Raw genomic sequence first — 14,160 nt, 5'->3', positions numbered from 1 at the left:
CCCCCCCCCCCGGTTACTGTCAAATATCCACGTTTTTAGACCTCTAAGCGCATTTTTAAAATCTTGGAGACTTCTTTTTTTGATATTCATAAATTCTGCACGGTCAATTGAAGTACTAGAAAATACGAACATTTTCTTCTAATAAGTATATTTGACAAAAAAATAACAAATTTATAGCACTTACAAAATTCAAAAAAATAAAAATTTGAAGGTAAATAACGCACGATATGAAAAAAGAAGAGAAATAAAAAAGATAATTTTTTAAGGCCTTGTAAGATTATCATGACAATTTTTGAGTTTTTTCGAAGAATTGAAAATTTAAATTTTGACAGCACAAAAATTATAAAAAATTGCATTGTACAACCAAACTATGCAAGATAAGAAAAAAGATATATTTAAAAAAGTTCACCCAAAAAGGTTCTAAAAATTTGTTATTATTCACTTTTTGATAGGACGTGTACTTTTTGATTGATCAGTAAAAAACAGCATTAAAAATATAAAAGTTAAATTTTTAGATAAACGACACAAGCTACGAAAAAAATAAGGAGGCAAAATTGATTAACCCAAAAAATATGTACAAACTAGTTATTATTAATTTTTTAAAATAATGTGTAATTTGTGTTTTAATCGTAAAAAATAATATAGTAAATAAAAAATTATAAAATTGTATCACTGAAAATAATCAAATTAAATTTATGGAAAAACGACATGATTTGCATTAAAAAGTTTACAAGCAAAATTTCTTTTTTATATGATGCGCACTTTTTAAAAAATTTTAAAAACAAGATAATAAAAATACGTATGTTTCAATACCAATCAATATCACGAATTGTAATAATATACATTTATTAAAATGATACATTTTTCATCGTAGTTGAGAATAAAAATCAGTGCAAAATAAGGAGAAAATATTTTTAAAATCATGAAAAATAAAATGTGTACATGATTGTGCAATATCTGAATAAGCAAATTAAAGTATAAAAAGTATAGAAAAGTTCACATTTGAGACAAAATCGAGTACGAATCACAAGATACGTGATAGGAATGTTTTCGTTAAAACTGAGGGAGTTTTAGTAAAGGAGAATTCACAATCACCAAGTTACATTCGTCGATTATAAAGCGCGAAGTACGAGATAAATATATTATCCAGCGAGAACCAATCAGCTCAGGGTCAGGGTCAGTTCAAGGTCATACCTACAAAATTCATCGCTAACCAACTAAGTCAGGGTACCTTAGGTTTACGTGGTCGCTGAATCCGAATCCGAGGTTTTTGACCCCATAATTTCACGATAAAGGTCAGCTCAAGGTTAAACCTGATCCGATGGCGTCAAACGAACACTTTACTCGGATTCAGCGACCTAAAACATTATCTTCCTCGCATCCACAAGAAAATGGCACTTTAGAGTTCCGGTATTGATGCCCGATTAGGAGACACATATGAGGAAGATAACTTCGCCCGGAGTGTTCCCACATTGTTGAATCCGAGGGAGGCGAATTAAGGTGAGGTCGATGGTGGGCAGAGTGGTTCTGTCTTCGCGGTGATAAATGGTAGCGTGTCCTGCGGTACCATGGAGCTAGTTAAGCGCGATCCGTTCAAGACGGTACGTTTACACCCGACCTATTGCTACAATCGACCGATATAAAACAAAGTCGCCATTAGAATATTCTGGCATAGTGGGCAATAGTGGGTGCTGATAGATGTCGTGTACATCGGTGATCAGATGAAATTCCGATCCGCTAGCTAATTGGCCACCTGGGACGTCACACCCTCTGGTCTCTGGCTGCGACAACAACATCAGTGGCAGTCCAGCTGCTTATTCAAATTATCCAATAAGCAAATGAATTTTTTTATTTTTCTGTGTAGGACGTTGAATTCGGTCGATTTATGAAGTAGCGACTCGGCAACCACGCTCGAACGGGTTTGCAGGCCTCGTTATTATTTCACGGCAGGTTCGTCTTATCTGCTTTATCAAATATGGAACTGGTAGCCAGAGATCCTAATAGGTTCAGAATCAACGTCATTCCTAGGGATTAAGATCAAGATTAGGATCCTTCACTTTCTTTTCCAGGTGCCTTGGAATAAGTTCATCAATTTCGAATTCCAATATCGACTGGTACATGCATTGTGGAATTTAGTTCGGGTGAGTCCATATAGAGTATCAAGTTTGGACTACTCCGGATGTGGAATAAAGAGCCTGCTGGAAAATTTCCAGAAGAGCAAGTTAAGGTTTTAAATATTTGACAAACTTCAGAATCAAAGTTGCTGCAAAATCCACAATTTTGTGATTTTCCCTGAGTTTTTCCTAAACACTATCAATTTTTGTGCCAGGTATAAAAACAATCTTGCACCAAGTAGATCAGTCAAGTCAATGCAAACAAAAACGTTTGTTTCTAATTTATCTTATAAAGACTTTCAGTGAAAAGAGCCATACAGAGTTTTATTAGGACTCATTCACAAATTAATTAAGACAATTTGTAGGAAAAATTGGAGGAAGGAAGGGTAGGGTAAAATTCTACTGTTTCTTATTTAGGTTGAGGGAAAGGGGCAATTGGAAGATTTTCCATAAGAAAAAAGTTTACGACAAAAATGTTGTATCCATATATATTACAACTTAGACGTATTGAAATTCAAAAAATAGATACATTTTTCAACAAATAATTAATTTGTCAACCAAAAGAATGAATTTTCAACAAAATATTTGAGTTTTAGACTCAAAAAGATGACAATCGAATAATTAAAATTTTAGTTAAAACAATTCATTTTGAAAAACGAAAAAAGGCATTTTTAACCAAAAATATTTTTTTAGTTTATAAGAAAAATAAATCTCATAAAAAATTTTGAATTTTCAACCCATGGGGAGGAAACTTTCACCAATAGTTGACATTTTCACCAAAAAATATTATTCAACCAAATACAACAACAAAAAACTAATTTTCGACAAACTAGTTAAATGCTCAACCAAAATAATTAAAATCTGAATCCGAAAAAAAGTTTAAAACAAAATAAGTTAATTTTTAATTAAAAAGATCATTTTTGTAACCAAAATGTAATAATTAAATTTTCAGTTTAAAAATTAATTGTAAGCAAGTAAAACGAAGTTTTAACCAAATATATTATTTTCTAACAAAAGAAATGAATTTCGAACAAAAATGACGAATGAGTATCCAAGAAAAAGGATTTTAAAGCAAATAGTGGAATTTTCAACTTTAGAGATAAATTTTCTACTCAAATAGATAAACCTCGGACAAAAATACATGAATTTTCGACTAAAAAAGATGTTTTTTTCAAATTGATTTTCCACATAAACACGAATTTTTAACATTACAAATGTATATTTAACTAAATAGTTGAATTTTCAACACACTAAGAAAAAATTTTCAATCAAAAAATTAATAAATACATTTTCAGATAAGAAATTAATTAATAAAAATAGCGAGCTTTAAAAAAAGTTAATTTTTTAAACAAATTGTTGAATTTTTGTATAAAATGAATTTTTTACAATGTTGATATTAAGTCAAAAAATATTTTTACTTAAAATGAATCACAGTTTATTTCCACCAACAAAGAAGAATTTTGAACAAAATAGTTTAAGCCTTAACCAAACCAGATTAATTTTCAAACGAGCATTTGCATTTTCAACCAAAAAGTATGATTTTTCACCATTAATCCATTTTCCACCAATAATGTATTTAATATTTTAATATTATATTTTAATTTCAAGTTATCTTGTAAACGATCAGTTGCATTTTTAATCTGAAAGGATGAATTTTTAACCAAGAAGTTTAAGCTTTTACCAAAAAGACGAGTTTTCAACAAAATTCATAAATTTTTAACCAGAAAAGATCAATTTTCATTAAAAAATATCAATTTTAAATAAAAAAATATCAGTATTCAATCAAAAATAGGATAGTTATATTTTCAGCGAAGAAAATTAATTCTCTATTAAAAAAATAAATAAAAAACAAGTTTTTAGCAAAATAGTCAGATTTTCGAACAAAGAGAAAAATTTTCAGCCGAATGTTGAGTTTTGATCCAAGAAGATTAATTTTCCACAAAGGAAAATATTTTTCAAACAAATAGCTGAATTTTCAACTAAAAAAGATAAGTTCTCAACTAAAAATGGAATAAATACTCTGATGTTAATTGCTGTTTCTCCACTGGTCTAAAATGATTTTTTTAAATTGATTTATATTTCTGAATTTGGGGAAAAATTACTCTCTGTTTTCGCTGGGATTTGAACCCAGGGCTTTCATATTGTCGGCTTCATTAAATACTTTGCTGTTAATTGTTTGTTGTCTACTAGTCTGAAAAAACTATTTTTGAAATAATAATTATGTTTCTAAATAGTGAAAAAATTGCTGTGTTTGAATCCCAGCGTAGCTAGAGAGCAATTTTGTTCGAATTCGGAAATAAAATTAATATTGAAATTTTTTATGTTAAACCAGTAAACAAAAAAAATTAACATCAAAGTATTTAATACATTTATCACCTCAAAAACCATAACATCAAAAAATATATAAATGGAATAGTTAATTTTCCATTACAAAAAATTAAATATTAACCAAAAATGAAACGAATTTTCAACAAAATATTTAGATTTTCAATTAAATAGTAGAATCTTTAATCAAGCGAGATGAATTTTAAGCAAAAAATATAATCGTTGACTTTTCAACCAACAAAAATTACCTTCCAACAAAGAGCGGTTCCATTCTCCTGTTGAAAAATTTAAGAATTCTTCTCACAAAGGGAAGTGAGTTTATGATGGACGCTAATCTTTTAAGTTAATCTTTAAACTATATAAATGTTCAAAATTGAAAAAACCTGTCTGAATAATTTAATTGAAAGTATTCTCATGATAGTATCAAACAGTTTTAACTCATTATTCATCGTTCGATCGAGGGTTACATAAAATTACATTTATTATTTATATAAAAAATAGGAGGAGTGGGGGGGTTCAGTTTCAGATTCACATGACATTTTGAGGATGGTTTCACGGAAATATGACACTCGCAAAGGGTAAAAATTTATTTTTTTAACCCTGAAACGGTACACTCCAACCCAGCATACGTAAACGGTACAGTGGTGCGAATGGGTTTGTTTGCAATGTTAATATTAATTATTTAATATCTTAAACATATAATAAAAAATAGCATATATCACACATATTTAAACTATATAATCAATATATGTGGGGATAATCCGCTGCAGGTGTGCTTGCGTAAATGCCAACGAAATAAAAAACGTCCGGTGCGAATTCGCACCAGTGTACTGTTTAAGGTTTAAATCAAAATAAAAATAAACTCTTTTGCAATTACACTCAGATTATTAATGATTTTAAGAACCTATTATTAAATTTTTGAAGATGATACACATTATTATCCGGTAATTTACGTAATGATATTCACAATCTCAGTAGACTTTCCCCAGTAAGATTTCGATTAATTATGAGTCTAGCAGAGCTGGTTGCTTGTATTCATTATTTATTTTTCCAGAGCCTAATAGTCCGAAGTGTAGACCCCAGAGAGACCTCTAGATAGAAGCCAATATCTCAATATCGTTATCTACTGTCTAAGGCTAAGCGACAGGACATTGACAAGCCACTGCCTGCGTGGGATCGGTTCAGCTGATGCTGTATCTCAAGTATGATCTTGCTCCGCATAGGCCATAGAGAGAAAATTTCTGATGCATAACCCTCGGCCTGAGCCCTAAACTCTTTGTTTCCCAGACCCCTTTAACCCATCACATAAGTCGTAAGTGATCCTTAAAATCTTCATCGTCAGGCTACATTGGAGTCCCAAAATTGAATAAATAAGATTTATCGATGGATGTTCTCCCTGAAATAAACCTTTTAATTATGCGATAACCTTTGTCAAATCAAATCCCATTACACTCAGAAAAAGTTTGGTTCATTCAACAAAAACTTGGTTGGATGAAACAAATACATTGCTATATGGTCAGTCAAATGTGATTTTAGGTGAATGGTGTCTAGGATATGTAAAATATTTATTTCAAAATAAATATGATTTGTACCAGTTTGTACATTTTACTATTTGTTTTATTTAATCTCTAAAGTCCTTAAAACATACTTGAAGGTAATTAAGACAGTATTTAAAATATTTTTAAATATTTCAGAGAAATCTCTTAATAAATCACTCTTTAATCTGATCACTGATGAGTGTTCCGAAAATTAATTTTAATTAATTAAACGAATTTTCTACAAATGAAACGCCTTTTATTAGATCAATACATTTTGTCCTTCCAGTTTTTTTTTTTCTTATACAGAAAATATTTTATATTCACAAAATACATTTTTCCCGTAACAAAATACTTGTCACTTGAAAAAAGTTGTGTTTCTCCAACAAAACTATTTTCTTAAGTCTACCAAAGTTTAGTTCGCTCGGCAAAAAAAATGTGTTGTGATTACAAATATTTAGTTAGTTCAGCAAAACTATTTTGTAAAATCTAAAATATTTGCGTCCAGTCTAAAAAATCATTGTATTGAGCTAACAAATATTAGATTAATTTAACCAAATAAGTTTGTTCAATCTAAAAAGAAACTTTGTTGTGCCTACCAAAATTTTTGGTTAGTTCAACCAAACGCTACAACGAAATAGTTTCATTGGCTCAACAATACGATTTTGTTACTTCTACAGTAACCAAAAAATTTGGTTGAGACAACAAAACTTTTTTTCCGTCAACCAAACATTTTTCTCAGTGAAGGAACTTTCATTAGACACCCTACTAAGTAATACGGAGTTTCGAATCTTTAGTCGACTAATATAGGCAGTTGCGTAAATGTCTAAAAACGTACGCGTTACATTTCATGATGACGGAACGCACCGAACAAAGTGTGTGCATCAAATTTTGCCAAAAACTTAACTATTCATGCTTGGAAACCTTTTTTATTATTCTAAAAGTGTATGATGATGAGACAACCCCATATAGTCCTCACTTCCCATTTCTTTTCCAAATTAAAGTATCCTCTGAATGGAAAACTATTTCAAGGCGCAAAGGAAATAAGACAGAATGCTCTAACGCAGCTGTTAGCTTTATCAAAAGGTGACATTTAGTACGTTTCCTGATGATGGATTTAAGCGAATTATACAAAAAAATTCCCTGCAACGCTTCAGTTCAATAAAAAATAATAAGTTTAAAAATCACTTTCATATTTTAGACTTCACACTATTTCCCCTACTCCCCTCCTTTATTTCTCTTTGAAAATTCTTCCAAAAAGAAAATTTGACTATTTTTGGTGAAAAATTAATTTTTTTCAGTTAATTATCTTTTTGCTTTGGTTTAGTTAAAATTCCTACTATTTTGATGAGAATTGTATTATTCTGTTAAAAACTTATTTAATTTTTGGAAAAAATTAATTATTTAACTAAAAATATAACTATTACATTTCTGGTTAATGCTTCAATTATTCTGTTAAAGAGTCATATTTTTTACTCAAGCATTCAGCAGCTGGGCCAGCAGTTGAACTACTGTTTCAAACATTACTTTTATTGTTTACAAATTTTCAGTTGAAAATTTATCTTTTTCAATCAAAAATTTAACTATTTAGTTTAAAATTCATGTATTTGATTAAAAATATGTCATCTCTGGTGGAACATTAATCTTCTTGGTAAAAACTTTATTCATTTTTTTTTTAAATACAACTATTTGGTTGAAAATTAATCTGTTTTGTAGAAAATTCGTTAGTTTGCATTAAAAATGCAACAATTTGGTAGAAAATTAAACTTTAGTTGAAAAATCATATGCGGGGTTAAAAATGCATCTTTTTCAAACAATGCTCACTTATGGGTTTAAAATTGATACATTTGGTTTAAAATTGATCTCTCTTGATAAAACATTACTCGTCGTGGTGATTTAACTTTTTGTTTAAAAGTGGTATTTTTTAGTTGCATTCACCTGGTGAAAATTCGTTTTTATTGTTAAAACTCAATTTTTTAACTAAAAATTTAATTTCCTAATTATCTTTTAAAAAATCTCCTTATTTGACCCCTTTCAAGAACACCCTGAGTTGTGAAGTCTAATAATATTTAAATATTTTTCATTATTCTTAATTCATTACCGAAACGCGAAAGAATCTTTGATTCGTCACGACGAGTTTACCCCTCTATCAATTATTCAGCTGGACGTTACACAGTTGAAAAAAATGACTTTTTTGGTTCAAAATAACGTTTAGCCCACAAATATTGACCTATTTGGACACAAAAAATTTTAAAAAGCTGATAAAATTTCTAAGAGAGTTGTCGCGCCTAATTTTTTAATAATGTTTTCAATTTTTTATAAATAAACAAATATGACAAAAAATGCCAATTTTTTCTATTTGACGTTCCCAATGCTCGGCAATAAGAGGAAAATTGTTGAAATCGCCTAAGTTTCATAAAGTAACATTAGCTAAAGGTGTTCCAATATTATATATTAAACAACTAATTTTTTACAAGCAAATTATTTGTTGAAAAAATGTTTTCTACGACTTTCCATAATTATACATTTTTCAAGTTATATTGCAAGAAATTTGAACGGAAACAATATTATATTGAAAAAATGTTCTCTTCAGATTATAATTCTTTATATTATAAAGAAATATAATTAATAAATGCATTAAGCAGATATTTATCTGCAGAAAAAAAACTTTTTTTTATGTCAACTTTTTAAAATTTGGATATAAAAAAAAAACAATTTTTTCATCGACAGTTGCCCGAATAATGTATTTGTTTACTAAATTTTTTTTTTTTAAGTATAAAATTTATCAATCAAATATGAATTTTACTGAAATCATCATGAAGTTCCCCATTAAAAAGACTGACATCGAAAAAAAACGAATTGTTCTGTCCAGATGTGCCCCAATAATGCATTTGTTTGTTAAATTTGTTTTTAAAAATCATAAAATGTATCATCTAATTATGAATTTTTCCGAATTTATTATGAAGATCTGACTTAAAAGTCTGATATCGAAACAAAACAGAATTTTTCCGTCGACAAATGCCCCAATAATGAATTTTTTAATTAAATTTGTTTAAAAAAACCATCAAATTGATTAAAAAATTGTGAATTTTCCTGAATTTATCATAAACTTCCTAATTAAAAAAGTTGACATAGAAAAAAAACGAATTTTTCTGTAGACAAATGCCTGATTAATGCATTTGTTTATTAAATTTGTTTTCAAAAATCATAACATCGATAAAAAATTAATAATTTTCCTAAAGTTATCATGAACTTTCAAATTAAAAAAGTTGACATAGAAAAAACGAATTTTTCTGTAGACAAATGCCTGATTAATACATTTGTTCATTAAATTTGATTAAAGAAATCATAAACTTTATCAACTTATTATGAATCTTGCTGAAATTGTTATGAAGTTCCCAAATGAAAAGAATGGCATTGAAAAAACTGACTTCTTCTGCCGTCAAATGGCCGAATAATGCATTTGTTTTTTAAATTTGTTTTAAAAAGTCATAAGATATATCAACAAATTATAAATTTTGCTAAAATTATGATGAAGTTCCTAATTAAGAAAATTGACATAAAAAAAGCTACTTTTTCTGTCGAAAAATGCCTGATTACTGCATTTTTTAATTAAATATGTTTATAATATAAACAATTATAATCTTAAGAGAATTTTTTAAAAAAATACACTATTGTTTCCATTCAATTTGTTTGCAGTATAACTTGGAAAAACGTATAATCATGGAAAATCGTAGAAAACATTTTTTCAACAAATTACTTGTTTACAAACAAATTTTTTTATTGTATAATACATCTTTAAATAATGTTACTCTATGCAACTTGGGTGATTTCAATCATTTTTTTATAATTGACGAGCACTTGAAACGTGAAATAGAAAAAATTGCAATTCTTTTCGTCATATTTGTTTATTTATAATAAATGGAAAACCTCATTCAAAAATCAGGCTTAACAACTCTCTTCGAAATCTTATCAGCTTTCTTTTCAAATTTTATTTATTCAAATCGGTCAATATTTGTGGGCTGTACGTTATTTTGAACAACTTTTCTCACACAGAGTTTTTTACATTCTCATCCTAATGACAAAGTATTAGTTTTAGACCCCCTGAGTCAGAAAAAATAGTTTTTTTGTGGGTGTCTATCGTCGTTTTCGTTCTTATCATTGTTGTCGTTGTAGTAACATTTGAAGGAATTAATCGATTGGATTCCACTTTGGCACACTTTATAAGAATATAAGAAAGGACAAGTTCGTTAACCAGCTTTTTTTGAAAAAATTAAAAAAAGTTAGAGCATTTTGAAATTTTTTTAGACCACTTTTTTTTAATATTTGAAAATTCTCTCGACAGATTTTTATAGTAGACCAAAATATGAAAAATTTATCTTCATTACTTTTTCAAATAAATTAAAAATTACCAAAGTTATAGCATTTTCAAAATCTAAAAAACCAAACAAAAATGACCCGTTTGCAGCTAAAAAAAGCGTGATAGGGAAAAAAGTCAAGGGAAGAAAAACGTTACTTTTTCAAGACCCTACAAGAGTGTTAAAAGAACTTTTTGAATTTTAATTTAAAAAATCAAGAATTCAAATTTTGATTGCACCAAAAATAATTATTACATTCTCATTCTAATGAGTCTGTCGTCATTGTCGCCGTTGCCGTTGTTATCGTTGTTGTCGTTGTAGTCTGTAAACACGGTAACATTTGAAGGAATTAATCTATTGGATTGCCCTTCAGCATACTTTATAAGAATATGATAACAAAGGACAAGTTCGTTAACCAGATTAAAAATTAAAAAAAGTTAAAGCATTTTTTAATTTTTTTAGACCATTTTTTTTAATATTTGAAAATTCTTCCGACAGGTTTTTATAGTAGACCAAAATACGAACAATTTATATTCATTACTTTTTCAAATAAAATAGAAATTACCAAAGTTATAGCATTTAAAAAAATCTTAAAAACCAAAAGAAAATGACCATTTGCAGCCAAAAAAAGCGTGATAGGGAAAAAAGTCAAGATAAGAAAAATGCTACTTTTTCAAGACCCTACCAGAGTGTTTAAAGAAAATCTTTGAATTTTAATTTAAAGAATCAAGAATTCAAATTTTGATTGCACCAAAAGTAATTATTACATTCTCATTCTAATGAGTCTGTCGTCATTGTCGTCATTGCCGTTGTTATCGTTGTTGTCGTTGTAGTCTGTAAACACGGTAACATTTGAAGGAATTAATCTATTGGATTGCCCTTCAGCATACTTTATAAGAATATGATAACAAAGGACAAGTTCGTTAACCAGATTAAAAATTAAAAAAAGTTAAAGCATTTTTTAATTTTTTTAGACCATTTTTTTTAATATTTGAAAATTCTTACGACAGGTTTTTATAGTAGACCAAAATACGAAAAATTTATATTTATTACTTTTTCAAATAAAATAGAAATTACCAAAGTTATAGCATTTTCAAAATCTAAAAAACCAAAAGAAAATGACCATTTGCAGTCAAAAAAAGCGTGATAGGGAAAAAAGTCAAGATAAGAAAAACGCTACTTTTTCAAGACCCTACCAGAGTGTTTAAAGAAACTCTTTGAATTTTAATTTAAAGAATCAAGAATTCAAATTTTGATTACACCAAAAGTAATTATTACATTCTCATTCTAATGAGTCTGTCGTCATTATCGTCATTGCCGTTGTTATCGTTGTTGTCGTTGTAGTCTGTAAACACGGTAACATTTGAAATAATTAATCTATTGGATTGCCCTTCAGCATATGGTACTTTATAAGAATATGATTACAAAGGACAAGTTCGTTAACTAGCTTTTTTTGAAAAAATTTTAAAAAGTTAGAGCATTTTGAAAATTTTTTAGACCACTTTTTATTATAATTTGAAAATTCTCTCGACAGGTTTCAAAGTTATAGCATTTTCAAAATCTAAAAAACCAAAAGAAAATGAATATTTGCTGCCAAAAAAAGCGTGATAGGGGAAAAAGTCAAGAAAGGAAAACGTTACTTTTTCAAGACCCTACAAGAGTGTTAAATTTTGAATTTCAATTTAAAAAATCAAGTCGTTGTAGTCTGTAAACATGGTAACATATAAAGGAATTTTTAATTGGATTCCCCTTTGGCACACTTTATATTGATATGAAAAGAAAAAATGAGTTCGTGAGCTATCTTTTTTTGGAGAAATTTCAAAAAGTTTGAGAATTTTTAAAACTTTTAAAACCACTTTTTTAATATTTGAAAATTCTTTCGACACCTATTAATAGTAGATCAAAATAGGAACAATTTATCTACATTACTTTTTTAGATAAAATAAAAATTACCAAATTTATAGCATTTTTAAAATCCGAAAAAATAAACGAAAATGAACATTTGCAGCCAAACAAAGCGTGATATGGAAAAGTCAAGCGAAGGAAAACGTTACTTTTTCAAGGCCATACAAGATTTACTAAACGACTTTTTAAATTTTGTTAACAAAAACATCAAAAATTCACATTTTTATCGTAAAAAAATAATAAAAAAGCAATAACTCCATTTTGTGGTAAACAAAGCAAGATAAGAAAAAAAATAGATTGACAAAAATTGTGCACCTAAAAAAGAATAGCAAATTTTTCAGGGATTACTTTTTTTTGTAGGATAAATAGGTTTTGTTTTATTTTTGAAAAACAATATTAAAACCAAGAAAATTATATCGGAATACAACGATACAAGCTACCAGAATAAGTGAGACAAAATTTGTTCAACCAAACAAAATTTACAAATTTTTTACGAATATTTTATTGATAGGAAGCGTAATTTTTCTTTTAATCGTAAAAAACAAGATTGAAAAATAAATAAATAATACAAACAAGGCAATAAGGATAAGACTGTTTCAATTTCCATCCATATTATAAAATGTAATGATATAAATTTATTAAGATGATACATGTTTTAGCGCAGCTAAGAATAAAATGTAATGCAAAATAAGAAACAAATATTAAAGTAATCATGATAAATCGAATTTGTACTTAATTTTGCAAAATATACATGCCCAATCACAGGCGAAGGTACATAAAAAATGTATTAGATTTTATATAAAAGTGTTAAGCATAATGCAGAAAATTTGACATTTAATTTTGAAAGGTCTGTGTACGGATGTGGGAGAAATGCAAGTACCGAGCGCGAATATGCGAATATGAGAAAAATATAAAGCCCGAGCGCGTAGCGCGAGGTAAATACAAAAGATTTTTTATTTAGTTATTAGGTCTACAAATTAAGATGGCGCCTTTAATTTAATGTCTTGTAACTGTTGGTCTGCGGACCTGACCTAAAAAATCATTAGTCAAGAAAGTGGCATCCGACAAGGAACATTTGAGTTACTACCTTTACCTTGCATACCAATTCAAAAAATGCAGCTTTTAAAAGGCATGTTTTGGATCCAGAAGCAACTTCGGATGACAAATGATACCATAGGATTGAGGGTGTCCTTGGAAACGAAATCCGAAAAAATAATAAGTGATCCATCAGCTAAAAAAGAGAAAAGACAGGGAGCAGAGGATGATAAATAATTATGAATCGTCGATTAATCGACTAATCGAGCATCTATGAATGCAGGTTTTGCGCAAGGCACACTGCAGGCTCGTGCAGTATCGCTATCATAAACTAATCCGACCATTAGGGTGACTTTGCTGTTGCAGAATGACGTCAGGCCGCCCTTTCATTGGTGGGCGGTCTGTATACGGGGTTCTGCTGTCATAAAGTATCGATACATCAAGCTTTGCATGCCTGATATGGGAACCCGTCCTTTTCGCCTTTTCGTTTATGGGGTCCCGTGTGCCGATCACTAAGTCTGAAAATTACGGCAAGAAAAGCGGATCCGAAAACAAAGTTCCGTATGTGGGAAACTTATATAATCTTCTCAATCCATTAAATCAAAAAGAAACATTATTTTGATTATTCCCCGTATCATTTTCTAGTGGGTGTTCATTTTACCATAAGCTCGAGATTATATTAATGGAACAAAATAAATCCCATACGGATGCAAACTTCCAAATTTTACCTTAACTTTTTTTTAATTCAATCGCTTTCAAGGGATTTTGAAAATTAAACTATTTTACTTAAAGGCAGTTGCAAAATGTATCAATTGATACTTACACAAATTCAATTATTAAACCCTTTTTTACATTCCCATCAGAGAAGATATTAGATTTATGTAAAAT

The sequence above is a fragment of the Belonocnema kinseyi genome, chromosome 7, assembly GCF_010883055.1.
Source record: "Belonocnema kinseyi isolate 2016_QV_RU_SX_M_011 chromosome 7, B_treatae_v1, whole genome shotgun sequence".
Taxonomy (NCBI): Eukaryota; Metazoa; Arthropoda; class Insecta; order Hymenoptera; family Cynipidae; genus Belonocnema; species Belonocnema kinseyi.
This window is presented reverse-complemented; position numbering follows the sequence as displayed.